Below are 27,739 nucleotides of genomic sequence, written 5' to 3' on the forward strand. Positions count from 1 at the left end.
CAGACAACCAAAACACCCCCACCCCTTTCCCAGCACCCAAAAACTCCAACCATTTTAATTTTTGAAATTTTCCAGTGGCTGCTGCATTTCCCTCTAGGCTTATACTAGAGTCAATAAATTTTCCCAGTTTTTTTTGTGGTAAAATTAGGGGCCTCGGCTTATATTCGGGTCGGCTTATACTCAAGTATATACACGGTGTGTGTGTATATATATTATACACATATACATACACACATAAATGCACACTTAATTTGAACTCTGAGCAAAAAAAAAAAAATAAAAAATTACACTGATCAAAACTATGGTATACATATACGCTTTTCCAGACACCATTGCTATATCTCGTATATATAAAAAGTTTGTCTGTTCTATAAGCGCAACAATGAGACTGGACCGATCCTCATCAAATTTAACACACATACGACATGCAGAGTACGCTTGTGTAAGCAGCCACAAGAAAATGGCCGCAGACATGCCCAGTCTGCTCTGCCCGAAGCCCGATGGCAAGGCCGACTGCGCATGCCTGAGATTTAGATCCCAAAGACACCAGCGCCAGAAGAAGACATTGCAGAGGACGCGGCGGAGAGGCATGCCAGAAGATGAGTCGGTGCTAGAGAGTTTTCAAGCAGCACAGGGGACGCCCCCTTTGCTGTGAGTGCAGGGGAACGTCCCCAGTGCTATCCGACAACTGATTTGCATAATGATGAAAACTGGGAATATCTACCGAATGGCGGCGCAGAGAAGATTTCTAAGGGTAGGCGAAGAATAGCCTCTCAATGTTATTTCTATGTGTTAGCAGTAAAAAATGGGATTCTAATGATAGAATCTCTAACGGCGCAGGGCCCTGTGGATAACACTGTTACACAAAGTCACACACACAATTTTACTCCAGGTTTCCTTAACAACCGATCACAGGTTTTTCACCGATATCCAAACTGAGATACACATGATCACATGAGGCTTATGGAACAATGGAAACTCACAGGTTCTTCAGTCTTGACATACACACAACTTTACACCAGGTTATTTTTCCATAGCCACCAAGACATTAATGACCTGGATTAGTCAGTAGCAGTTTGCAGGTCCTTAAATATTCAGGTGTAAGTTCACATTTCATTTACCACGTTTCCATAACAGCCATACACTCACCGGCCACTTTATTAGGTACACCATGCTAGTAACGGGTTGGACCCCCTTTTGCCTTCAGAACTGCCTCAATTCTTTGTGGCATAGGTTCAACAAGGTGCTGGAAGCATTCCTCAGAGATTTTGGTCCATATTGACATGATGGCATCACACAGTTGCCGCAGATTTGTCGGCTGCACATCCATGATGCGAATCTCCCGTTCCACCAAATCCCAAAGATGCTCTATTGGATTGAGATCTGGTGACTGTGGAGGCCATTGGAGTACAGTGAACTCATTGTCATGTTCAAGAAACCAGTCTGAGATGATTCCAGCTTTATGACATGGCGCATTATCCTGCTGAAAGTAGCCATCAGATGTTGGGTACATTGTGGTCATAAAGGGATGGACATGGTCAGCAACAATACTCAGGTAGGCTTTGGCGTTGCAACGATGCTCAATTGGTACCAAGGGGCCCAAAGAGTGCCAAGAAAATATTCCCCACACCATGACACCACCACCACCAGCCTGAACCGTTGATACAAGGCAGGATGGATCCATGCTTTCATGTTGTTGACGCCAAATTCTGACCCTACCATCCGAATGTCGCAGCAGAAATCGAGACTCATCAGACCAGGCAACGTTTTTCCAATCTTCAATTGTCCAATTTCGATGAGCTTGTGCAAATTGTAGCCTCAGTTTCCTGTTCTTAGCTGAAAGGAGTGGCACCCGGTGTGGTCTTCTGCTGCTGTAGCCCATCTGCCTCAAAGTTCGACGTACTGTGCGTTCATGGACTGCCATACCGGATGTCAGCATTCTTGCAGCAAATTGGACAGTTGGACTCAAAACTCCTGCAGCAAAACACATGGCTGCTGCTCGATCTAATGAAAAGTCTCCAGCGGACCCAAGCCCATCTCCAAATGAAATATACCCATGAGAAGCCAGTTCCTTCTGTTTTTGGTAATCATTTGCTAACCTAAAGTGTGGAATTTCATATTCTTAACTGATTAGTTTATAAAATTATGAATCCGAACAAAAGTATTTGTCTGAATGCTGACCAGAAAACAACCATGGCACCAGAACTTACAGTTTGTATCATATCCAGTGAATAGATCTATAGTTTTCATATCTACTAGGACTGGGCAATTATAACCCAAATCAAAATCACAGTTAACGGATCATTTTACTTCACAATAATGAACAATTATTTTAGGACTTCTGTTATCTTCTCCCTGAATATTTGAAATATGAACCCAAGGTTAGAGGATACATATATTTTTTGGTGGCGTATCCCTGTTCAGTAACAATGCTGTAGATTTTAGATGCATTTCAGATGCTTTATTCATCTGGCGGGATATCCAGCACTGAAATAGTACTATGCAGTTCATAAGTCCTGCCTGAACTCCTGATCTGCACTGTACACCCTTAAAGTTCTGGTCCGAGCCTGTGAAATCACTTCCCCGCACTCCAGGTATACATCTCTCTCTTCCAAGCAGCCATCTCCTTCCTGCTCCTGTACTGCACACACCGAGCCTATGCAGAAGGCCATCACAATATATACAGAACCAGGATTACAAAGTCCCCATCTTCCCTGACTATGAATAGGATTGCACAGTGAGCACTGTGGAAACTAAGACAGGAAGTTTCTATGCAATTGTGCCACATTTTTGAAAATCACAGCATGTCCGTTATACCTGCGGAAATGTTGGTGTTCTCCGTATAGGTATAAGCAGCCTGCAGAGGAAAGCGCTCCAAAAATGCAATGAAAACCAATGCAGGAAATAAATAAAAAAAAGTCACTTTTTTTTCTGTTTTGCTACGATGCACCTTAGCCTAAGAGTTCCTTCAGGAATTTGAAGCCAATTTCAGAAGTTGATTCAGATAAGTTTTCCAAAAAAGTGCTCCAAGATTTAACCTCTGTATTTCAATTAAAGCTTCAGGCAGATTCCACATGAAGAATCAGCAGGAAGATTATTTTTGATGCTAGCTAACGTCAGTTAGAAAAATAATCTGCCTCAAAATCCTCTCATTATTCCTGCCTGTGAACACTCCATTAGACAAAAAAAAAAAACTGGGAATTGTTATATGATTCATGGTTGAAGTCATTTTCTAAGCTCAAGGGACCTTAAAGAGGACTTTTCATGTCCTACTGTACATGTGGATTTATTTACCACTAGTAAGCCGAGAGTGCACTGAATTCAGCGCACCATCTGCATTCCCATTATGTGCCCTGGGGCAGGAGATCTCAGTGCCGTTAGTTTCTGCACCGATCTCTACCCACCGTCAGAAGCGCATTCCTGACAAACTAGCCAGGCTGTGAGGAACGCCCCCTCCTGACAGTACTCATCCATAAACATGTATGGGGGGGAAGGGGGTGTGTGTTTCTCAGCTCATCGCTGAGCTGTGAAGAAAGCTCTTCTACCTGATAGTACTGTAGCCTTGTTGTGTCAGAGCGCACGTTCCTTACCGCCCAGCCATGTTACTGAGCTGTGAATAACAAGTCTATGGGCTAGTACAGTAAGGAGGGGCACTGCCTGCTTTCTAGAAGCATATAAAACCGCATTTGCATAAGGACATGAAAGATCCTCTTTAAAGGGGCTCTATCATTGGGAAAAGTCATCTTTAACTAATCACATCTTTGCATAGCCTTTAGAAAGGCTATTCCACACCTACCCTTAGTATGTAGATTGCCTCAGTGGTTTCTGAATAAGTCTGTTTTTATTCATATGCTAATGAGCTTCCAGCTCATCATCATTATCAACAGCCTGTGCTGTATACACTCCTAGGAAACAATAGCAAAGAGGGTGCACGATGCATTGTGCACCAGTCTAATTAGCATATGAATAAAAACGGACTTATTCAAAAACCACTGAGGCAATTTACATACTAAAAGTAGGTGTGAAATAGCCTTTCTAAGGGCTATGCAATGATGTGATTAGTTAAAAATGACTTTTCCCAATGATAGAGCTCTTTTAAATACTAGAATACCATACTTCTATTTCACATTCTGATGAAAGTGCATTGAAGGTTTCAGGTTTGCCATAAAAATTGTTCCATGAGAGAAAGTTCAGTTTTTTCAGGTGGTCCAGCAAAAAAAAAAAAAAAACTGCTTCCTAACACTGCCATCAATGGAAGTCAAGTAGATTTTTTCCCTCTAGCCGTCTTTCTCAGCTGGAGGGAAAAAAGCATAAGGACCTATCTTCTGGTGGATTCTGCCTTGCAAGGCACATTAAAATGAATAGGAGGCAGAAAAAAAACAGCTGCTATTGGAGCTAATACGCAAGTAAAACTGCAGTGGAAACCACAGGGCCAGAAAGTGGAGAGAAATCACATATTTCACTTCACTATTCACCGCCTGAATACAGACTACAGCAGTGGAAGCTGTGCCTCGTTTAGGAGGAGAAGCATGCCACCTCAAATAAGACAAACCCCCCCACAGAGCCATGCACTGAACGCTACACCAGCACATAGTAAACTGGGATAAATCATCATAAATCAGGCAAGACATATACCCCTGCCCACAGTGCCAAGGATGACTTAAAAAGAAAATGGAGCAACACATTTTTGAGCATAAACCTGAAAAAATTCCTACTTTTTCAGAATTTTTACCTAGATCTGCCAGCGGGCAGAGTTGACTGGACCTGCGTGCGGCCATTTTTTTGTGGCCGCTTAGTCTTGCGTAAGCGGCCACAAAAAAAAAAATGGCTGCACACAGGTGCAGTCAGCTCTGCCCGAGGCCCTCTGGCAGAGCAGACTGTACATGCATAGAAGATTGAAAGCCAGGCCAGAAGATGACACGTAGAGGCCGGTTCCTGAAGAAGATGGAGGCGGTGCTGGAGAGTTCTCTCGCAGCATTGGAGACACCCGCAGTGCTGTTTTAGGACATATAAAGCACTGATCTGTAAAGTTTTTATAAAGTGCTTTGGTTATAAAAAGCTCCCATTGAGTCTTCTCATATCTCCTACACTTCTTGCTTTCTCCTTCCCTCCCTTCTACATACATTTCTATAAAAATGACTAATGTGGCTTGAGATGGAGACAACAGGAATTTATAGTGGAAGTAGTTTTAGCAGAAGGGGAAAAAGAGAAACACCCTTAAGGCAAAAAAGAAACATTTCTCTCCGGCATATAACGTTTCTTAAAATCACCTGTACTATTGAGTCATATGAAGTCTGTTGAAGCAGTGGCTATTCAACAATAGCATTGGACAACTACCGTTTTCACACCCTGTAGCATCACAGCAACTAAACATAAAAATTCGGACAGGTTCCCTTAAACGCCTCAGAAAAGCTAACTGTGCACACTAACCCTTCAAAACCATTCACTACTTTTGGTTTTTGGACATTTGTTCAATATCTGGTAGCCACTAGAGATGAGTGAACACTTTGCCAGCGGCCAGCTGCTTAACCCCCCGCGTGCCGGCTACGTCCATTCATTTCTATGGGAGCGTGCTATTCGAAACAGCTGTTTCGAACAGTGTTCGCTCATCTCTAGTAGCCACTACAGCAAGATGTATATGCCACAAATTCTAAAACATAAATTAGCAAAAGCAGAGTTTATACATACTATACAGTCATGGCCATAACTGCTGGCACTCCTGAATTTTACTACCAGAAAATTATTGCAATTGCATATGTTTGGTCATGCATGTTTATTTCCTTTATGTGTATTGGAACAAATTTGACAGTCACATAAAACTCTATAAATAAGGTGGACAAAACTGTGGGAAAATAGCTGTTTCAGGCATGTGATGTTCATTCAAACTCATCTGTAATAGGTATGGGCATCAAGTAATAGGTGTGGGCAATATTAAAGAGGACCTTTCACCACTCCAAGCCTGTGCAGCTTTCTGCCCCATGTTATAGGCGCTGCTGCACAGACTCTGGTGCACTTTGAATTATCTCCCTAGCCCCCCTCGTTTTGGAGCTCTGAGCCCCGTTAATTCTGGCGCCCTGTATGTTAATGAAGCCATTCAGTGTCAGAATGGCGTTTCTGACTATAAAGACAAGAGCTACGTCAGTCTGACACTGTCCAATTAGCATTGGACAGTGTCGGAGCTGCTTCCAGTTGCGTGTTCTCCTGAGTTCTCATGAGATCAAGCAGTCGTCTCTTCACAGGGCTGCACAGAAGACCCGGAGAAGCGATCCAGGCCGTGTATTGAAGTGGATGAAGGGGAACTTCACTGACATTGCTACAGGTAAGTAAAGAAACCCCTAAGCAATGAGCATAAGTGCCCAGTACACCCTGTGGACCTAGGTCTAGCCCCTATACAACGAGCATTAACCCCTATAGCCCCTAGGCAAAATGCCACAAAAAAATGTCCGCTTGCAATACTGTGAAAGTGGCCAACTTCTTGTGGCCGGCAGGTATGCGCATTCGGCTTTGCCCTAAGCCTAGAAGTTTGAAGGCACCGCCAGAAGACGAGCCCGTTCCTGAAGATGATGGAGGTGGCTCTGGAGAGTTCTCTCGCAGCATTGGGGACACCCCCAGTGCGGCTAGAGAACTCATTTGAATACCAACAAAAACCAGGATTTCTACGAAACAGCGGCGCGGAGAAGACATCTAAAGATAGGAGAAGAATAGCCTTTCTTAAGCTATTCCTGTGTGTTAGGGACAAAAATATTAAGTTTTAAATGATAGGATTCATTTACGTATATCCAAATTAAAAATGGGTGTGCTCATGGGAATACTCCTTTCAGTATCTATCTCTCTTAACAGATGGTTTTAGGAGCAGAGTAAGCAAAGCTCCAACTATGCAGCAGTGGGTGCAAGTATGAACCTGCCACATTACATATAATGGAGGACAAAGGCTAATTTTCCAAAAGGGAGTCTATTATTGCCTAAATCATTTTTTTAATTTTATTTTTATTTTTTTAAATAAGTGCATCTTTAAATAGCCTTTATGAAGGCTATTCTAGGCATACTTGTCATTACTTGAGCAGTTTTTGAATTATCCCTGTTTTTTTTCATATGCAAATTAATCTTCGGGGAGCACCAAGGGCCCCTTCACACAGAGTTTATGCTCTGTGTATTCTACACATTTTACACGTGTAAAAATACATGTGTAAAATGTAGTTAGCCATTGAGTTCAATGGCATGTTCGTATAACGGGCTTGTTTTTGCACGCAAAAAGGCACGCGCAAAAAGACGAGGGTTATACGAACATGCCATTGAACTCAATGGCTAACCACATTTTATACGTATTTTTACACGTGTAAAATCTACAGAATACACCGAGCGCATACAGAATACACGGGCGTAAACTCCGTGTGAAGGGGCCCTTTTCTGTGAAATCTTGTTTCTATGTTGCCAGCTGAAATCTGTGACCTCATGTCACTGGAATGTGGAAGTGCAATATAAAATGCAAGGGAGATGAGACAGGGGTTTACTTCAAATAGTTATATCTCTTGCATTATGGAAATTAGAACACAGAGCACCAGAATAGCACTTTTATCTTTATTATTACCTTATTTCTAACTTTAATATTTAATACAACATGGCAGCAGGAAAAATCAAAAGCTGCTTAGTTTTGGTATTCTTTGAAGAGGCTTTATCATTGGCAAAAGTCATTTTTAGCTAAGCACATACTTGCATAGCCTTTAGAAAGGCTATTCCACACCTACCTTTTGTATGTAAATTGCCTCAGTAGTGTTTGAATAAGTCAGTTTTTAGTCATATGCTAATTAGGCTTTAGTGCACACAGGACGTTGTCAGCCAGCTCTCCTCTCTATGCTGTGTCCTATGTATGAGAGCAGGGAGGAGGAGGAGTCAGCAGCAGCCTGTGCTGTGTATGGAGAAGACAGTGCACAGAGAAGCTAATTAGCATATGAATAAAAACGGACTTATTCAAAATCTGCTGAGGCAATTTACATACAAAAGGTATGTGTGGAATAGCCTTTCTAAAGGCTATGCAAGGATGTGATTAGTTAAAGGGGCTCTATCAGTAAAATGATGCTGTATGAGCTCCATATATGCGTGAATAGCCTTTAAAAAGGCTATTCAGGCACCGCTAATCTTATTTTTAACCCCCCCACCTGTTTTCAAATAAAACTATAAAAACATATGTAAATCATACCTTTGCATGCACGCTGGGCGGCAGTGCACGATCCGACATCATCTTCGGTCCCTCCTTCCTCCTCTTTCTTCCTCCTGTCCTGGCTCTTCTCTGCCTTCATCATCTTTTCTTCCGGAGTGAAGAAGTTCGCGAGCGTACTGCGCATGCTCACATAGTTCTAAGGGATACTTAGAACTAAACCAAAAATGGCGTCAGCTTGTGCGCAGTAGCGCTCCGGAGGGAGCGCTTCTGCGCATGCGCAGGATTTGAACACAACCCACTGGAAGAACAGAAGATGAAGGTGGAGAAGAGCCAGGACAGGAGGAAACTTCTGGAAGAAGAAAGAAGAGGAAAGCAGGACCGAAGATTACGTCAGATTGTGCACGACCGCCCAAAGTGCATGCAAAGGTATGCTTTACATATATGTTTTTATAGTTTTATTTGAAAACGGGCAGGGGGTTTAAAATAAGATTAGTGGTGCCTGAATAGCCTTTTTAAAGGCTATTCAAGCATATGTGGGGCTCATACAGCGTAATTGTGCTGCTAGAGCCCCTTTAAAAATGACTTTTCCCAATGATAGTGCCCCTTTAAGTCTGTTGGATGACATACCAAGAGCTATATCCGAGTAATTGCAACTACTAAAACATGATCAAACAAGCAAGTATGCTCAAAAAAGAATTAAATGCTTGTTCTACATTGGTAAATAACACAAAATAGAAGAGACAAGTGCAATGTAAAAATCATGCACTGCTAGACATCTTGTAGACATACAGAAGGGTGAAGGTCACAAAACGGCATTTACAGAGCAATTCACAAGCAAAGAGACTTGCAACACTACAACTTTTAAATGAACCTTTAAGAAAAAAAAATCTATGGCTATGCTACTGGTTACTGAGCCCCCTAGGCTATTTCAACTAGTCTAGGTACTGTAGTTAATGGAAATAAAAATAAGCAGTACAAGAAAGGTGTGGGGACACTGCCTACTAATGAAGACATTGCAATTTGATCTAGATTAAGTGGTTGTAGGTCACTGATGACCATTGTTTTATCATTTCCATCTAGTTTGATTAGGTCTGGCTGACGCATCAAATACATTTTTGTGATTCTGACCATTGTTTTAGACAAAATTGTGATTACGATGTCCAATCTTGCCTTACCAGGTGAACTACTGACTACACTGAAGAAGCTGCTGATCATAGCTTGAGGGAATTTTGTAACATATGATGAAGCAATACGCAACCATGTGCCAAAAGGACATGTGGCAAAAATCAGGCAAGTGAGCCCTATGGATATATTCAGCAGTTTCATTGGGAATATTCTACATGTATGCCAAACAGTAAAATATTATGTTAACAGTTCTTATGACAAGTTTTGTCTTAAAATGCAAATAATTGTTTAACATACTCCATAAAAATAAATCTCCTTTTAAAATATATATTAACTTGTTCCTTTGTCATGACTGAAGGAAGCGGCCCACTGCACAACCCTCATTGGTATAGATGTGTTATGACAGACCAGTGGACTGCTCTCTTCGTCTGTCTGCTACTGGATCTAATAGGCTAGCCATCAGTCTACGCTTAAGCCGACAGTTGCTACAAACTGCAATACACTTGTTCTGTAGCATAAAACACTTGATCAGAATTATTAGCAAAATTAATCGCCAATAGATTAGGTACACACCCAAGCGGACCAGGTTGGCTTAATCCCCCAGAGGAAGACTCACACAGCACCTTGAAGGCCTTCACCATCCATCATGCTCGTCAATCACAAACGCCAATAAGGTTGCTCTCAATGGACGTGGAGAAGGCCTTTGATGGTGCATTCACACGGAGGAAAATGGTGAGGAATTTGGTGTGGAATTTTCCACGTGGAAAAAAAAAGCCTCGCATTGATTTCAATGGGTTATGCTAGCGGAAAATTCCTCTAGTGAAAAAAAAAAGCTAGCAGAACCCATTGAAATCAATGGGAGGCTTTTTTGCACATGAAAAATACCACACCAAATTTCTCACCATTTTCCTCCGTGTGAATGGACTGACAGGGTGGATTGAGGCTTCATAGAAGCATCTTATTTGCAAATAGGCTGGGGACCCATAACACTGCTGTGCATTCATACATAATATGCATCTAAGCAGGCCCAAATCTGGGTCAATGCCACTCTCACACTCCCTTACCATACAATGCATCAGGAATGCCCTCTTTCATGATCCTGTATGCCCTCATCATGGAGCATCAGTCACTATCTGTCACAGCCCTCACATACAAGGACTACAAATCACAGACCTACATCTAAAAACCTTGGTGTTTGCAGATGTTTTGCTCTTCATCACTCAACCACTGATGAAACTTATCTGGGACATCTAAACTTACAATTTTTCACAACTACAAAATAAACCTCTCTAAAGCACAGCTCTTATCCTTGACCAACTACTTATTTTGCTCATTATGCTTTGCTTTCCGCTTCACCTGGTCAACAAAGGCCATCAACTACTTACACTTCCCTAATGCTGTCTGACACAGACACCGTGAACTTCCTTTCCCTCATGCACACCGTCCAGTCTGACATGAACTGCTGACTCTCCTGGATGGGTTGCATTAACCTTCTGAGGATGAACACCCTTCTAAGACTGCTATACCCCATCCAGACTATTCCAATTGCTCTGCCTAGGGAATTCCTCTCCTTCACCCAAAATTATTTTACAAATGTATTTGGGCTTCAAAACCCCCTAGAACAGCTAAACACGTTATAACCAAATCCAAACACAGAGGAGGCCTGCTGATCCCATACTGTACCTGTTACTATTTGGCTGTAGTCACCACATGCATCCTAGATTGGAATCAATCCACCCTCAAACTCTGAGTTTCCCTAGAGATCTAAGTTCTCTCCCTCTCACATCCCTTCATTGGCTCCAATGACACCACTGGACAGACAAAACTCTACCTCCTCTTCCTTACCATCACTTGACAAGTCCTAGGCACTAGAGATGAGTGAGTACTATTCGAAACAGCCGTTTCGAATAGCACGCACTCATAGGAATGAATGGAAGCGGCCGGCATGCTTACTTTGCCGGCGGCCGGCCGCTTAACCCCCTGCGTGCCGGCTACGTCCATTCATTCCTATGGGTGCATGCTATTAGAAACTGGAGATTCGAATAGTACTCGCTCATCTCTACTAGGCACGTGTCATACATATCACATTGCCTCACAGTTTTTCACAAACGGTGGATCACTGACTCCTGTCTCGGACAAGCCAGACTGCTCGCCCCCCCCCTCCCCCTCCCCGATCCAATTTCTTTACCTGCTCCACCAGTCAGACCCACCTTCCTTTCTCAAGTCCTGTCCCCTACCTTTCTCCCATGATAAAACCAGAATCCAGAAACCTGACTTTCCACTGGCAATACATCCCGCTACATAAGTATCTATTCACACGGAGCTTTTTGCAAGCAGATTTTGACACGGAATCAGCCTCAAAATCCCCCTGCAAATGGGAGCTGCTCGCTTTTTTCCCCTACTAGCAATTTTTTTCCAGCTAGTGGGAAAAAGTGACATGCTCTATCTCACCACAGATTCCGCAGCTAACTCAGCCACAACACAAGACTCACTCCCTATTAGGCACATGGATTCAGGCCCATTCAGGAGCGGGATGCCATTGCACTGCATGAGCATCCCATCACAGCCAGCCTCGCTGAAAAGTCACACGGCAGAGAAGGTTTCCGCCGTGTGAACATACCCTAACTCAAAGAAAACACAAAACCTTAAACCCTTGACCACTACAGACTAAGGTTACAGACAACATCTCTGATGGATTTCACAATTAGGCTAAGGCCCCATATAAGTGAGCTGCAGCAAAAAAAATAAATAAATAAAGGAAACAGGGAAGGAGGAAACTATCCAAAAAGGTGACCATAGTATTTAAATCTATAACAAAAGGTCAATTCCCACACAATCTGTAAAAAAAAAGAAATGTAATCAGATTTTTACATGGTCCTCACAGGGATTGGAAACCACATTTGAGTCATGTCAATGTTAAAATCCTCGGTTAAAAATCTTGCATACTCCAGTCACAGGCATTTGGATGAGGTGGGTGTTGTACAGACATGGCTGTTATTACCCCTTTTCCTCCTTGATTGACACCCCTGGGCATGACTTCAATGCAGGTAGTATTGTAATCTCACCCAGCAAAAAGTTACAGACTCTGGCTTCTAACTAAAACGATTACTTTTAATTAAATTATCAATGCGGTATAATTAAAAGTAGACTTTGTTGCAGTTTCACATTCATAGGAACTCAGTCGCTAGTTATCTTAACGCATACCTTCAGTTATAAACATCTTTTTATAAATGATTATTACAGGGTAAAATATGAAGTTAATATATCTTTTTAAAGTAATCATTTTTCTTCCCTTTTCACACATTTACTTTCTACATAAGTTAATTAAGAGGGAAGGGGAAAAAAGAGAGGCTACCAGTGTACAGAATGAGGTAATACATTTACTAAGGAGCCACCAGCAACCTTCCACTTCATCTCTCCCTTCTCCAGAGACTTAAAGGGGTTGGCCACTTTCAGACCAATCTTGACAAACAAATGTACAATGAAGAGATACAATTTTCCAATATACTTTCTGTATGAATTCCTCACGGTTTTCTAGATTTCGGCTTGCTGTCATTCATTCTGTTACTTCTAGAGGATAAAACTCTGACCATGGTCATGCGATTTACGGTCCATGGTCATGTGATGAGCACACAGGTGCACTGCTGATTACCAGGCAGCTGTCTGATTACTGTCCTGTGACTACAATGAGCGGCACCTGTGTACTGCTATTACACTATTTTTCTTGGAAACTGGAAAACAAAGGATTTTAACATTGACACCACATACATTGGGTCATAACCATAGAAGTTCAACACTCTCCTGTCCACATTTAGGCAAAAAAAAAATTATAGTGCACAGCATTTATGACATTCATGATCCTTAAGCACCAGGGGGGAGGGAAAAAAAAAAAAAATCGCAACTGGCTCAACACCTGAAAAATGTGACATCAGGATGAACGTGGTTTTAAAGTGTAACTTTATGACACATTTAGGAGAGAGAAAAGTGTGAATACGGGATTTTCTTGCACAAAGTATACCAAGTTTAAATTGGTGTAAAACTTAGGTGAAGATCAAACAGACAATTCTGATGCAACAGAATTTTAGCGCATCAAAAAATTAGCCACAATTTTGGCTCATCAGAAAGTGAGATTTAAGAAGGTCCATACAGCAGAGTTATAAACAAACTACAAATGGATTTGTATTTTTATAGTGATAAATATGGCTCATGGTGTTTGAAGCCCTCTAGCAGTGATGGCAAACCTTTTAGAAACTGAGAGCCCAAACTGCAACCCAAAACCCACTAAATTATCGTGAAATGCCAACACGGCAATTTAACCTTAAAGGGGTTGTCCCATCACAAGGATCCTATCTATACTGCTTGTTAATATGAATGTAAGACTTTTCCTAAATACAATGCTTCAGCAAAACTGCTTTGTTTGTCCACTATCTTTATTCATTTTTGTGGGACACATCCCTTGACTTATCTGCTCATAAGTCAAGTGATGTATCTGCTGCTCTGAGGGGGGAGGGGCTAAGTGCACGGGCGCGAGCCTGGAGGGGGGGGGGGGGTAGTTTACCCTTTGGGGGGAGGGAAGGGGCCACCAATACAGACCCGGCATCCGCTGTAATAGAGAGACGGAGGAGGAGCGGAATAACAGCATCGCTTCTGCCGCTGCTGGCTTCATGCAGGGCAGGAGTATAGCGATGTTGTTGGCATCTGTGCCGGTGTCTACACTCCCCAGCATCCGCCTCTCTATTACAGCGGATGCCGGGTCTGTATTCACATATGCAAAGCCAAGCGGCGAGATGCCACTGGCCCTGCGTGCACGCTCATAGACCAGTCTAGCCTTCACAATGCGAATACAGACCCAGCATCCGCTGTAAGAGAGAGGCGGATGTCGGGTCTGTATTCGCATTGTGAAGGCTAGACTGGTCTATGAGCGCGCACGCAGGGCCAGCGGCATCTCGCCGCTTGGCTTTGCATATGTGACCCCGCCCACCAATGATGCAACAAAGCCGGAAGACAGAAGATTTTACAACAACGAAGACTGGTGAGTATGCGACATGGGACTACCCCTTTAATACTGTGCAGAACCACAAATTAGTCATGTGAATGGGGCTTTACAGAGCTTTCAATTCTACAAACAACTTTGTACTGAAATGTAAAGCTATCCGCATTTAGTACTTTTGAACAATTAGGCTGAGTTTACACTGAGTTTTTTGGTCAGGAATCCACCTAAAAAAAAAAAGCCTACCAATAGAACTCTATTGGAAGGCTTTTTTGGAGGCCAATTTTGAGACGGTTTCCTGACCAAAAAACTCAGTGTGAACTCAGCCTTAACATTCACTATTTACAACGAACAAAAGAAAAAAGTTTTTGAAAAGTTTCTTAAAGTGATGCACACATGATAAGTAATAAGCCAAAAAAAAAATTAACGTGCACTAAAAAATAACAATGTTGATTAAAAGCTAAACTAGCCATGAGATAAAATGGAAGAAAATTAAACTGGGCTACATTGGTAGTGTGGCTATCTGCTGAACTGTAATAAAGTGAAGTACGGGAGTAGATGACTCACGAGGGTTAAATTGCCTAGCACTCCTGCCTGGCTGATACTATATAGCCCTACACTAGGACAACCCACTCCAATACCCCTCACAGCCAGACAATTCACATACTCATACTAGTTCCGCAATCTCACGGTTCCTAGCAATAAAACAGTCAGCTAATAGCCAGGACGATGGTGCACTGGCTATGATGCATACAATTATACACACACATTAATGACATGTGGCCACTATAAGCCGCCGAGGCTGTTTTGTTGCTAGGCCCGTGAGCTTGCGGGACTAGTATGAGTATGTGAATTGTCTGGCTGTTAGGGGTATTGGAGTGGGTTGTCCTAGTGTAGGGCTATATAGTATCAGCCAGGTAGGAGTGCTAGGCAATTTAACCCTGGTGAATCCTCTACTCCTGTACTTCACTTTATTACAGTTTAGCAGATAGCCACACTACCAATGTAGCCCAGTTTAATTTTCTACCATTTTATCTCATGGCTAGTTTAGCTTTTAATCAACATTATTTAAAGTTATTTTTTAGTGAACTTTAAAAAAAAAATTTTGTTTAATATTCACTATATACATCGTACAGGATCTGTTTTATAGTGACCGTGCAATGTTCTTACATCCTGTACTAATTTCATGTCTGCTATAAAACAGATACTGTGTGATATAAATAGTGAGGGGACCCCAGACAGTATTATATGCTGTGCAGTGGCCCCCCAACAGTATTATATGCTCTACAGTAGGCCCCCCATACAGTATTATACGCTCCATAGTAGCTCCCCCCACAGGATTATATGCTCCACAGTGGCACCCACACCTTGTATTATATGGTTTTATATGCACCCCCCCCCCCACGTATAATATGCTCCCCTGTACGCAACCCCCAGTGTCGTATGCTCCTCAGTACCCCACACACACACAGTATTATGTGCTCCTCAGTACACCCCCTCCCACACAGTATTATATGCTCAATACACATTCTCCCCGTGTTATATGCTCCTGAGTACATATCCCCTCAGTATTATATGCTCCTTAGTACAACCCCCAGTATTATATGCTTCTCAGTATGACTAACACTCACACACTCTTATACTTACCCATGAAGAGCCGCCGGCGTCCACCACCTCTTGACTGAGGGCGCTGATGACTCACGTCATTGCACCTGCGTCGGGGCAGAGGTCAAACTCTGCAGTCCGTGTAGGCCGTAGTCGCTCGATCGGCAGCCTATAACCGACAGTTTTCAGCTGTATGTGCAAATGCACATACAACTGAAGGCAGCGACCACTCATCAACGGGGAATCCTGTACCGGATTCCCCATTAGTGAGCAATCCGGGCGACCACACGCGTGCCAGCATAGGGGGCTCTGCTTGCCCTCGGTTCGCCATCACTGCCCTATAGCATACTACCATTATGTGACAAAAAGATATGATAATAGTTTCCCACTAAAGCCTGATGCACTCTGCTAATACTGTCATACTTTGCAGGTTTTCTGCCAGCAAGTCTATACAAAAAATTTGCAGTGTGGCCTACAAGCATGGATATTTCCCAAGGGCAAATTCATATGAGATATAGAATGCAGACATTTCTGCAAATGAAAACCAGGACCATTCACCTAATTCTTTGCAACCTATTTAATAAAAAAAAAAATCCTACAATAACTACAGTACAATGTAATGATTTTAAAAAAGCCCACAAGAGGTGATCATAGAATTTAAATCAGCTATACATTTGAATAGGGTTCTTTTGGTGGCAAATACAGATTTCTGCAACCCCCAATCAGATTAAAGAGGCAGTCACTAAAATCCCTTGAAGGCGTTGTCTAAAATCATTTTTCTTATTTTAGGTAGGGAAGGTTTTAAACTTAAAAAAAAAAAAAAAAAAAAAAAAAAAAACAACTTTACCCAGTGTCTCAATACATGAGTCCCCCTTTGACAACAATAACAAAGGATTAAGTCCCGCCCTTCCTATTTCCGGTCGAAGATCTCTTTCCGGTTTTGAGAGTTTGCCATGTCTAGCAGGGGTATAGGCATACTGTTTCGTGGTTACGACGAGCCTGCTGCAGAACCTCATTTGCTAAATGCTATACAGTATATATATTTATTTGCCGAATGCTATATATATGTATAGCATTCGGCAAATGAACACTGATTCTGCAGCAGGCACGTCCTTGCCACGGGCAGGCAAGAGTTTTTCTCATTGGAATAAATAGTCCGATGTTAGACTCCGCCTCCTCAGACGAGCCTCTGGCAGAACCAGCGTTGATTGGCCAAATCACTGGCAACTGGCCAATCAACGCTGGTCTATTCATTTCAATGAGAAAAAGTCAACTGGTAACAGCATACTTACCTGCTCGTAGCAAGGACGAGCCTGCTACACAATCAGCCTTCATTTGCCGAATGCTATACACTGTATAGCATTCAGAAAATGAGGTTCTGCAGCAGGCTCGTCGTAACCCGAGGACCATACCCTGAAGTACATACCCAGCCCTGGTTAATTCACTAAGGAACAGGAAGTCTTCTTGCCGCCCTTCCATTGCGCATGTGCCAACCGGAAGTTCGCAGGGGGACTCATGTATACAATCTGGTCCTGCTGCTCCAGTGTCTTCTTCCGGGTGAAGTCCCCAATGCATGTGACCGTCTGTGACATCCCATGTCCTTTCCTTAGACTGCTTACTGGCTTTAACGGTCACATGACCACTGAGGCCGATCGAGTGGCCTAAGGATAGGGACACGGAACATTACAGCCTGCAAGGACTTCAGCAAAAGAGAGACTAGCAGGTCACCAGGGCACAGGTGAATTTTTTTTCCCACCTTCCCTGGCCTAATCCAAAATTAAAATACTAATATAAAATTCTGCAGGCTATAGGATACAGTTATATTATGCCAAGTGCTTCTGCAATTTGAAAAGCCAAACAATGGCAAGAAAATAGCTTTTGTTTTCACCCTTTCAATGCAGCATGGATGAACTTAAATGTATTGTATTTTATTACGCTATGTTCACATCAGCAACAGAGTTCTGGAAGCATGGCTTGTATTGGACAGAGTACTGCCAGCATGACTGGGGCAAGACAGACCTTGGCAGGGGTAGGCAAGACCAGCATGAATCTTGTATTAAACCATGGAGTCTACTCTAAACACTAGAGCCGTATTTATAAAGTGTTTTTACATGCAATTTATAATTACAGTAATGAGTGGCACATGTTCCTATACACCTAAAGGCTAATAAACGGACAATATGTTTTACTGGTTGTTAACATGAAGGTGAGATGTAACAATATATGGGCCACTCATTGCTGCAGTTTAACCATAAAAAAAACACATCATGCAAACTTAGTCAAAGACAGACTCAGGTGATAGGGGAACAGGCTGGCGGTCTAAGCATACTCATGATATAGGATGGGGCGCATAATGGATAGTATGGCCAGAAAGATACGCATACAATATCAGAAAATATCAAACTTTAGAATTCACACACCAGAAAACTGCCAAGAAGCAAAGGGGAAACTTCTCAGTGTAAAAAGCAGCAGGACATAACCGATGTATAGGAACCTTTTGGCCAAATGTTGTTTGATAGACAGGGCTGCTCAATACAATACAGTAACAGGTATGTGCCATGTTACAAAGTGCACAGCCACACACAAGGGTAACACTGAGGAACTGGCCAACAATTTGGACTACAGAATGAAGAGCATATAGATACAGAGCCATAATGTAGAAAGTGATGGAGCGCCTGACTGTCCCCTCAGTTACACAGAACACATTGCTAGACGAAGGTAAAGATTCCTCTCAGAGCCTGTAGGGTGGACAACGCTCCTGTGACACTGTTCACATATGGCGCTACCTATATTTCCGCTTTTTTTTTACGCAGTTCTCTCAAAATATAGATAGCAGTAACAAAGTCAGGGCAAGGCTTGGGTATGACTGACTTGACGCCCCCCGCCATTCTAATGGCGCAGGGCCGCCTCCTTCGCGTACGATGCAAATAAAGGCGGTAATGGCAACGCATTAAGGAAAAAAAAAAAAACCTACTACCAATAGTATATAGACAAGCGGCTGCAAAGGTCCTATAAACAGGCTGCAACTCCCGCCCTTTCGTCCACACTCACATGTCTGTGTTGTTGGGAGAGACCGCGTCGCCTCAGCATTCAGGGTGTGTTAGGAGAGCACAGCAGACGAGAAACCAATTCCCTCCACCGAAACTCGGCTCGCCAGGAGAACGGCAGCGGAGAACAAGCAGCGAACCCCGCGCAGCACTACAAGGCGCTAGCGAGCAGCCGCCGCCCGCGAGGGCAAGATATAGCTTTCAGTCACGGCGTCATGGAGGCGGGGCGAGTGGAAAACCTTGGAAGATGAGGGAGGACCGGGTGAGCACAGCTGGGTTACATTAGGGTGCTGGCCATGGAGGGCGGTAACAGGCTCACATGCTCCTTACAAGAGGCTGGTTGAGGTCAGTAAGTAGCCCAGTCCCTAGGACTGAGGTCAGTAAGTAGCCCAGTCCCTAGGACTGAGGTCAGTAAGTAGCCCAGTCCCTAGGACTGAGGTCAGTAAGTAGCCCAGTCCCTAGGACTGAGGTCAGTAAGTAGCCCAGTCTCTAGGACTGAGGTCAGTAAGTAGCACAGTCCCTAGGACTGAGGTCAGTAAGTAGCCCAGTCTCTAGGACTGAGGTCAGTAAGTAGCCCAGTCTCTAGGACTGAGGTCAGTAAGTAGCACAGTCCCTAGGACTGAGGTCAGTAAGTAGCACAGTCCCTAGGACTGAGGTCAGTAAGTAGCACAGTCCCTAGGACTGAGGTCAGTAAGTAGCCCAGTCTCTAGGACTGAGGTCAGTAAGTAGCACAGTCCCTAGGACTGAGGTCAGTAAGTAGCCCAGTCTCTAGGACTGAGGTCAGTAAGTAGCCCAGTCTCTAGGACTGAGGTCAGTAAGTAGCCCAGTCCCTAGGACTGAGGTCAGTAAGTAGCCCAGTCTCTAGGACTGAGGTCAGTAAGTAGCACAGTCCCTAGGACTGAGGTCAGGACACTGGTTATATGTGAGCGGCGTGCTCCAGGTGGACACCGTACAACCCTGAAGGTAATTCACACGCTGCTACTTAATGCTGTAGCGCATTGGGCGTGTGTTAGCCTTCTATTTCACACTGTATAAGGGGATATTCAGACGTGCAGGTTTTGTTCTAGGTTTTATGTGCTCTTTTGAAGTAGTTTCAAAAGGTATAATGTATGCTTTATACTTCGAAAAACTGCATCGGAAAACTGAAACAGACCTGCACATGTGAATATAGCCGTAACACGTTACCCTATCTACATTGCCTAAAGGACTTTTTCCATTGCATGTATCCCCATCCTCAGGTTAAGTGGATACTGGCTGAACAACTACAGCCCCCCCCCCATCACAAGATCGGTGGTGTATTGCCCCTTATTCTGAATACAGCAGTGGTCCCCTCCATTCATTGCAGTTGGGGTCGCCAGAGAACCTGTGGATGGGGATGAGATAAAGCTACAACGGCCCTGCCTATTACACTTGGAGGGGATTTAGAGTTGTTTTTTTTTTTTTTTTTTCTTCCTCCTTACTGCATTCTGGTATTTCCATATAGAGACAATTTGGGAAGGTCAGAAGTTGTGCCCATGATCTTGGAGGCGGCTTTATAGAGCTTACTGTAGTTACATATTTAATGTGAACAGGCTTAGTATAGGTGTAGTCACATGTATAATGGGAATAGATATTAGTATAGGTGTAGTTACATGTATAATGGGAATAGATATTAGTATAGGTGTAGTCAATGTGTAATGTGAACAGGCATTAATATAGGTGTAGTTATGTGTATAATGTGAATAGATATTAGTATAGGTGTAGTCACATGTATAATGGGAATAGATATTAGTATAGGTGTAGTCACATGTATAATGGGAATAGATATTAGTATAGGTGTAGTCACATGTATAATGGGAATAGATATTAGTATAGGTGTAGTCACATGTATAATGGGAATAGATATTAGTATATGTGTAGTCGCATGTATAATGGGAATAGATATTAGTATATGTGTAGTCGCATGTATAATGGGAATAGATATTAGTATAGGTGTAGTCACATGTATAATGGGAATAGATATTAGTATAGGTGTAGTCAATGTGTAATGTAAACAGGCATTAGTATAGGTGTAGTCACATGTATAATGGGAATAGATATTAGTATAGGTGTAGTCACATGTATAACATGAACAGGCATTAGTATAGGTGTAGTCACATGTATAATGGGAATAGATATTAGTATATGTGTAGTCGCATGTATAATGGGAATAGATATTAGTATAGGTGTAGTCACATGTATAATGGGAATAGATATTAGTATAGGTGTAGTCAATGTGTAATGTAAACAGGCATTAGTATAGGTGTAGTCACATGTATAATGGGAATAGATATTAGTATAGGTGTAGTCACATGTATAACATGAACAGGCATTAGTATAGGTGTAGTCACATGTATAATGGGAATAGATATTAGTATAGGTGTAGTCGCATGTATAATGGGAATAGATATTAGTATAGGTGTAGTCGCATGTATAATGGGAATAGATATTAGTATAGGTGTAGTCAATGTGTAATGTGAACAGGCATTAGTATAGGTGTAGTCACATGTATAATGGGAATAGATATTAGTATAGGTGTAGTCACATGTATAATGGGAATAGATATTAGTATAGGTGTAGTCACATGTATAATGGGAATAGATATTAGTATAGGTGTAGTCACATGTATAATGGGAATAGATATTAGTATATGTGTAGTCGCATGTATAATGGGAATAGATATTAGTATATGTGTAGTCGCATGTATAATGGGAATAGATATTAGTATAGGTGTAGTCACATGTATAATGGGAATAGATATTAGTATAGGTGTAGTCAATGTGTAATGTAAACAGGCATTAGTATAGGTGTAGTCACATGTATAATGGGAATAGATATTAGTATAGGTGTAGTCACATGTATAACATGAACAGGCATTAGTATAGGTGTAGTCACATGTATAATGGGAATAGATATTAGTATATGTGTAGTCGCATGTATAATGGGAATAGATATTAGTATAGGTGTAGTCACATGTATAATGGGAATAGATATTAGTATAGGTGTAGTCAATGTGTAATGTAAACAGGCATTAGTATAGGTGTAGTCACATGTATAATGGGAATAGATATTAGTATAGGTGTAGTCACATGTATAACATGAACAGGCATTAGTATAGGTGTAGTCACATGTATAATGGGAATAGATATTAGTATAGGTGTAGTCGCATGTATAATGGGAATAGATATTAGTATAGGTGTAGTCGCATGTATAATGGGAATAGATATTAGTATAGGTGTAGTCAATGTGTAATGTGAACAGGCATTAGTATAGGTGTAGTCACATGTATAATGGGAATAGATATTAGTATAGGTGTAGTCACATGTATAATGGGAATAGATATTAGTATAGGTGTAGTCACATGTATAATGGGAATAGATATTAGTATAGGTGTAGTCACATGTATAATGGGAATAGATATTAGTATAGGTGTAGCCACATGTATAATGGGAATAGATATTAGTATAGGTGTAGTCACATGTATAATGGGAATAGATATTAGTATAGGTGTAGTCACATGTATAATGGGAATAGATATTAGTATAGGTGTAGTCACATGTATAATGGGAATAGATATTAGTATATGTGTAGTCGCATGTATAATGGGAATAGATATTAGTATAGGTGTAGTCACATGTATAATGGGAATAGATATTAGTATAGGTGTAGTCAATGTGTAATGTGAACAGGCATTAGTATAGGTGTAGTCACATGTATAATGGGAATAGATATTAGTATAGGTGTAGTCACATGTATAACATGAACAGGCATTAGTATAGGTGTAGTCACATGTATAATGTGACTAGATATTAGTATAGGTGTAGCCACATGTATAATGGGAATAGATATTAGTATAGGTGTAGTCACATGTATAATGGGAATAGATATTAGTATAGGTGTAGTCACATGTATAACATGAACAGGCATTAGTATAGGTGTAGTCACATGTATAATGGGAATAGATATTAGTATATGTGTAGTCGCATGTATAATGGGAATAGATATTAGTATAGGTGTAGTCACATGTATAATGGGAATAGATATTAGTATAGGTGTAGTCAATGTGTAATGTGAACAGGCATTAGTATAGGTGTAGTCACATGTATAATGGGAATAGATATTAGTATAGGTGTAGTCACATGTATAACATGAACAGGCATTAGTATAGGTGTAGTCACATGTATAATGGGAATAGATATTAGTATAGGTGTAGTCACATGTATAATGGGAATAGATATTAGTATAGGTGTAGTCACATGTATAATGGGAATAGATATTAGTATAGGTGTAGTCACATGTATAACATGAACAGGCATTAGTATAGGTGTAGTCACATGTATAATGGGAATAGATATTAGTATAGGTGTAGTCACATGTATAACATGAACAGGCATTAGTATAGGTGTAGTCACATGTATAATGGGAATAGATATTAGTATATGTGTAGTCGCATGTATAATGGGAATAGATATTAGTATAGGTGTAGTCACATGTATAATGGGAATAGATATTAGTATAGGTGTAGTCAATGTGTAATGTGAACAGGCATTAGTATAGGTGTAGTCACATGTATAATGGGAATAGATATTAGTATAGGTGTAGTCACATGTATAACATGAACAGGCATTAGTATAGGTGTAGTCACATGTATAATGGGAATAGATATTAGTATAGGTGTAGTCACATGTATAATGGGAATAGATATTAGTATAGGTGTAGTCACATGTATAATGGGAATAGATATTAGTATAGGTGTAGTCACATGTATAATATGAACAGGCATTAGTATAGGTGTAGTCACATGTATAATGGGAATAGATATTAGTATAGGTGTAGTCACATGTATAATGTGAATAGATATTAGTATAGGTGTAGTCACATGTATAACATGAACAGGCATTAGTATAGGTGTAGTCACATGTATAATGGGAATAGATATTAGTATAGGTGTAGTCACATGTATAATGTGACTAGATATTAGTATAGGTGTAGCCACATGTATAATGGGAATAGATATTAGTATAGGTGTAGTCACATGTATAATGGGAATAGATATTAGTATAGGTGTAGTCACATGTATAATGTGACTAGATATTAGTATAGGTGTAGCCACATGTATAATGGGAATAGATATTAGTATAGGTGTAGTCACATGTATAATGGGAATAGATATTAGTATAGGTGTAGTCACATGTATAACATGAACAGGCATTAGTATAGGTGTAGTCACATGTATAACATGAACAGGCATTAGTATAGGTGTAGTCACATGTATAACATGAACAGGCATTAGTATAGGTGTAGTCACATGTATAATGTGACTAGATATTAGTATAGGTGTAGCCACATGTATAATGGGAATAGATATTAGTATAGGTGTAGTCACATGTATAACATGAACAGGCATTAGATTAGGTGTAGTCACATGTATAATGTGACTAGATATTAGTATAGGTGTAGTCACATGTATAATGTGAATAGATATTAGTATAGGTGTAGTCACATGTATAATGGGAATAGATATTAGTATAGGTGTAGTCACATGTATAATGTGAATAGATATTAGTATAGGTGTAGTCACATGTATAATGTGAACAGGCATTAGTATAGGTGTAGTCACATGTATAATGTGAACAGGCATTAATATAGGGTGCGTTCATTCTTAGACGAATCGCCTTGCACATACTAAGGGTGCTTTCACACGTGCAGGTTTTTCATGCAGTTTTGAAGCCAAAATCAGGTATGGATCAGAAAACAAGAGACGTATAAAGGGCAGTATTCCACTGCTCTTTTCTGAATCCACCCCTTGGTTTAAATCGTGCACGTGTGAACGTCTCCTAAGACGATAGTAGAGGAGATCCAGCTGGACAGCGCCTTTGCTGGAAGCATGTTAGTAATGTTACTTATACAGATGTCAGTCTGCATCTTCCCAGGACAAAGTAGCCGGTTACCTATCACCCTAGCCCCCCATGTAAGTTGAGTACACTGGGATCTGTCAGATCTTAGCCACTTTCCTAGAGCTCTAGCTGCTGTTCAGACAGTCAGTAACTTACCTTTAGCTGTCAGCCTCGGAAGGATGCGGTGTCTCCCCAGATGGCTGGAAATGCAGCAGTTCTCGCTCAGTGTGGGTGTTCCTTGTGTTTTGGCTGCAGTGAAGGCTACTCTACATGAAGCCCATGCAGTAGCCTCCTGGGTACCAGCATAAAGTCTAGTATAATGAAGGAGCAGCCCGGTGGATTGTGACTGCTGAGCTCTAAACAAAGAGAGGGATGGCTGAGAAGGCGTCACACCGTGTTCACACTGCCCCCCGCTTTATTACTGCCAGCTAATTACAGAGATCTGGGGCATCCTCTGGGTCCCGGAAAATGGGGAGGGGGAGATAAAAAGGGTGGGGAGGTCGCTGGTGGCAAATAATAAATGAAGAGGGGAGAGGGGCTTGGGGACAGTGAAAGAGGTGGAGTAGCTGGCTAGTGGTAAGGGGAGCCCCGGTAATGCAGCCGCCTCGGTGCGCTATGTACTACACCTGCCGGGATACTGGCGCTCTGCGATCTCCTCTGCTTCTAGCTCAGCTCCTGAGCTCAGCGACTCGTGGCCACGCCCAGGATGAGCAGCGGGGGGCGGGGCCTGCTCTGGGGAGATGTGCAGGCTATTAAGCGCTGATAATTACCTATGTATTAGCTGTTATATGGAGAGGGGCATGCGGTATGTGTGCTGGCTTATCCGGCCGGCCAAGGACTTAACAAGGTCACGGCGAGCGGCTAGGCTGTGCCTCCTGCCGCAGAGCTCTGTTAGCGAGCAGGGCTCACACATCTGGCATACGAGGTGGCCATGGCTGTGAGATTCTCCTGTCATGTGTGTGTATGTGAGAGAGATCATGTTAGTGCAACCATAGGTATGTCCACTATGTATAGCTGCTGCTATGTTCACAGAATCTTTCTAGAAGGGCGTAGTTCCCAGGCTAGCCATGGTATATGTATGTGTCAGTATTCATCTACCGTAATGTGGCTGTGTACGTACATGTCCTTCGGTATACATTACTCATGAATGCACACACCCGTCTACAATCCATACTTTCTTCATGTCCTTCAGTATACATTACATACAGAACATGCAGACTTTCTTCATGTCCTTTATTTAATAGCCCCTTCACGGAAGATTTCTGACCTTGTATAATCGGAGAAGGCTGGTGAGTGTGCAAGCTAGCGATCTGGAGCTCACCAGTAACATGAGGAAAATCACTTGTCATTCCAAGGTGTCGCCAGCCATGTACCAATAAGACTTGTAGTGGAGGAAAGAATATACATCCCAATGTATACAGTAGCATCTATGTATTCACCATCCTTGAAACTTCTCCTACCACATGATCTACTGTGGAGTCTAGAATATACATGGCACCTACTATAAATTGTTGTAAAGCTATATGGTTATCACTTTATATTAGCTGTCTGTAGTAGGACATCATGTGTTGTAGAAACAGAGCCAAAGCTAAAGATGTTGCAAGATGTTCTTTTGTGTATTGTCATATGTCACTAATGTTATGTTCATCTCTACTACATTAACTATCTCAGGGGTTACATGTTTAGCTTACAAATATTAAAACATCCATAAAGTCTAGCTCTGTTCATGGCTAATTCTTGTGAATGTTCCCCAGGAGTTGCCTAAATCCTGCGATAATGTGCCGCAGTCTTGTACCTCTGTTTCAGCACCATGGAGAGTTCCTGAAGCGCTGCCGTTTGGAGCTGTTCAATACAACTACCAGTTCCAGTTCTGGCTCATTCTGCTCACTGACCTCCACTAAGAGCAGCACATGTATAAGGAATCCCCTCCCCCCTGTCTGTTTGCAATGTAAGGACACTCATGGTATATGTAGATATCATGTTACAAGCATTACTCATGTTCTCAGCAAAGCCTAGCTGAACACTGTAGAATAAACAGGTCAGATACTTCTCTCTGTAAATGCATGTATTTATTTATGGGAGGAATATGCAAATATGTCTCCCAAGATGTAAATTGGGAGACAGTGCCTCTATTATTCTGCCCTCTATGGGAAGCAACCTGAACATCATGCCCGACTTTCCCAGAAGTCTTTACTGCATAATGTGGGATTTTTACGTCCGTTTCTCAGCTACGGACGGCCGTTTCGGTCTGGTTGGACCTCGTCAGCGCAGCGTAGAGAGAACTGACTTGGTAAAAGTGAGAGGCTGAGAGACCAGATTATGGGGATAATGTTACTCCTTAAGGAGAACAGGGTGCTTCAAAGGCTTCTGGGAAAGTCGGGTATGATGTTCAGGGTACTTCCTATAGAGGGCAGCATAACAGAGACACTGTTTCCCTATTTACATCTTGGGAGACAGATTTGCATATTCCTCCCATGATCCATTACAGTGGAGCGACTATGGCTGTATAAGTCTCCACACACCTAATAGGTGGTCTCTCCTTAAGGAGTGACATTATCCCCATAATCTGTATTTATTTATTATGCTTTCACCCTATATTATCTTCATGTGATCTGGCAGCAGTTTAATATGGAAAACAATATTTTCTTTAGACGTATCTCAGGTTTTTTGTTTTATTTTTTTGGGTTTTTTTATTTGTTTTTTTTGGTGCAACACATAAAGAAGTGATATTTTATGTGAATAAACAGAATAATGGGGTATCCTACTTTGATAACAGCTACTTGCACTAAATATGCTGTGGATTTTTTTCTCTTGTCTACAGAGCCTAATGCCTATCATGTACAGTTCACACAGGGACATGGACGCTGATTTTGACAGCTGATTTCGCGGCCAAATCAGC

At 41.8% G+C, this 27,739-nt stretch overlaps 1 protein-coding gene across 10 annotated transcripts in view; it reads right to left on the reverse strand.

Annotated features, from left to right (window-relative positions):
* Window positions 1-25,478, reverse strand: part of ELAVL2 (ELAV like RNA binding protein 2) — a 133,172-nt gene extending 107,694 nt beyond the window's left edge. For 7 of the 10 annotated variants that reach the window (XM_075279639.1, XM_075279631.1, XM_075279622.1 and 4 more), the window contains exon 1: window positions 24,997-25,180. The gene's annotated coding sequence lies outside the window, so the exon portion shown is untranslated. Of the gene's footprint in view, window positions 1-18,929; window positions 19,015-24,996; window positions 25,181-25,466 lie in introns of those variants that run through there. The other 3 variants (XM_075279595.1, XM_075279569.1, XM_075279561.1) reach the window with 2 other exon arrangements.
* Between the last annotated feature and the right edge of the window lie 2,261 nt (window positions 25,479-27,739).

This window comes from Leptodactylus fuscus, chromosome 1, assembly GCF_031893055.1.
Source record: "Leptodactylus fuscus isolate aLepFus1 chromosome 1, aLepFus1.hap2, whole genome shotgun sequence".
Lineage (NCBI taxonomy): Eukaryota > Metazoa > Chordata > Amphibia > Anura > Leptodactylidae > Leptodactylus > Leptodactylus fuscus.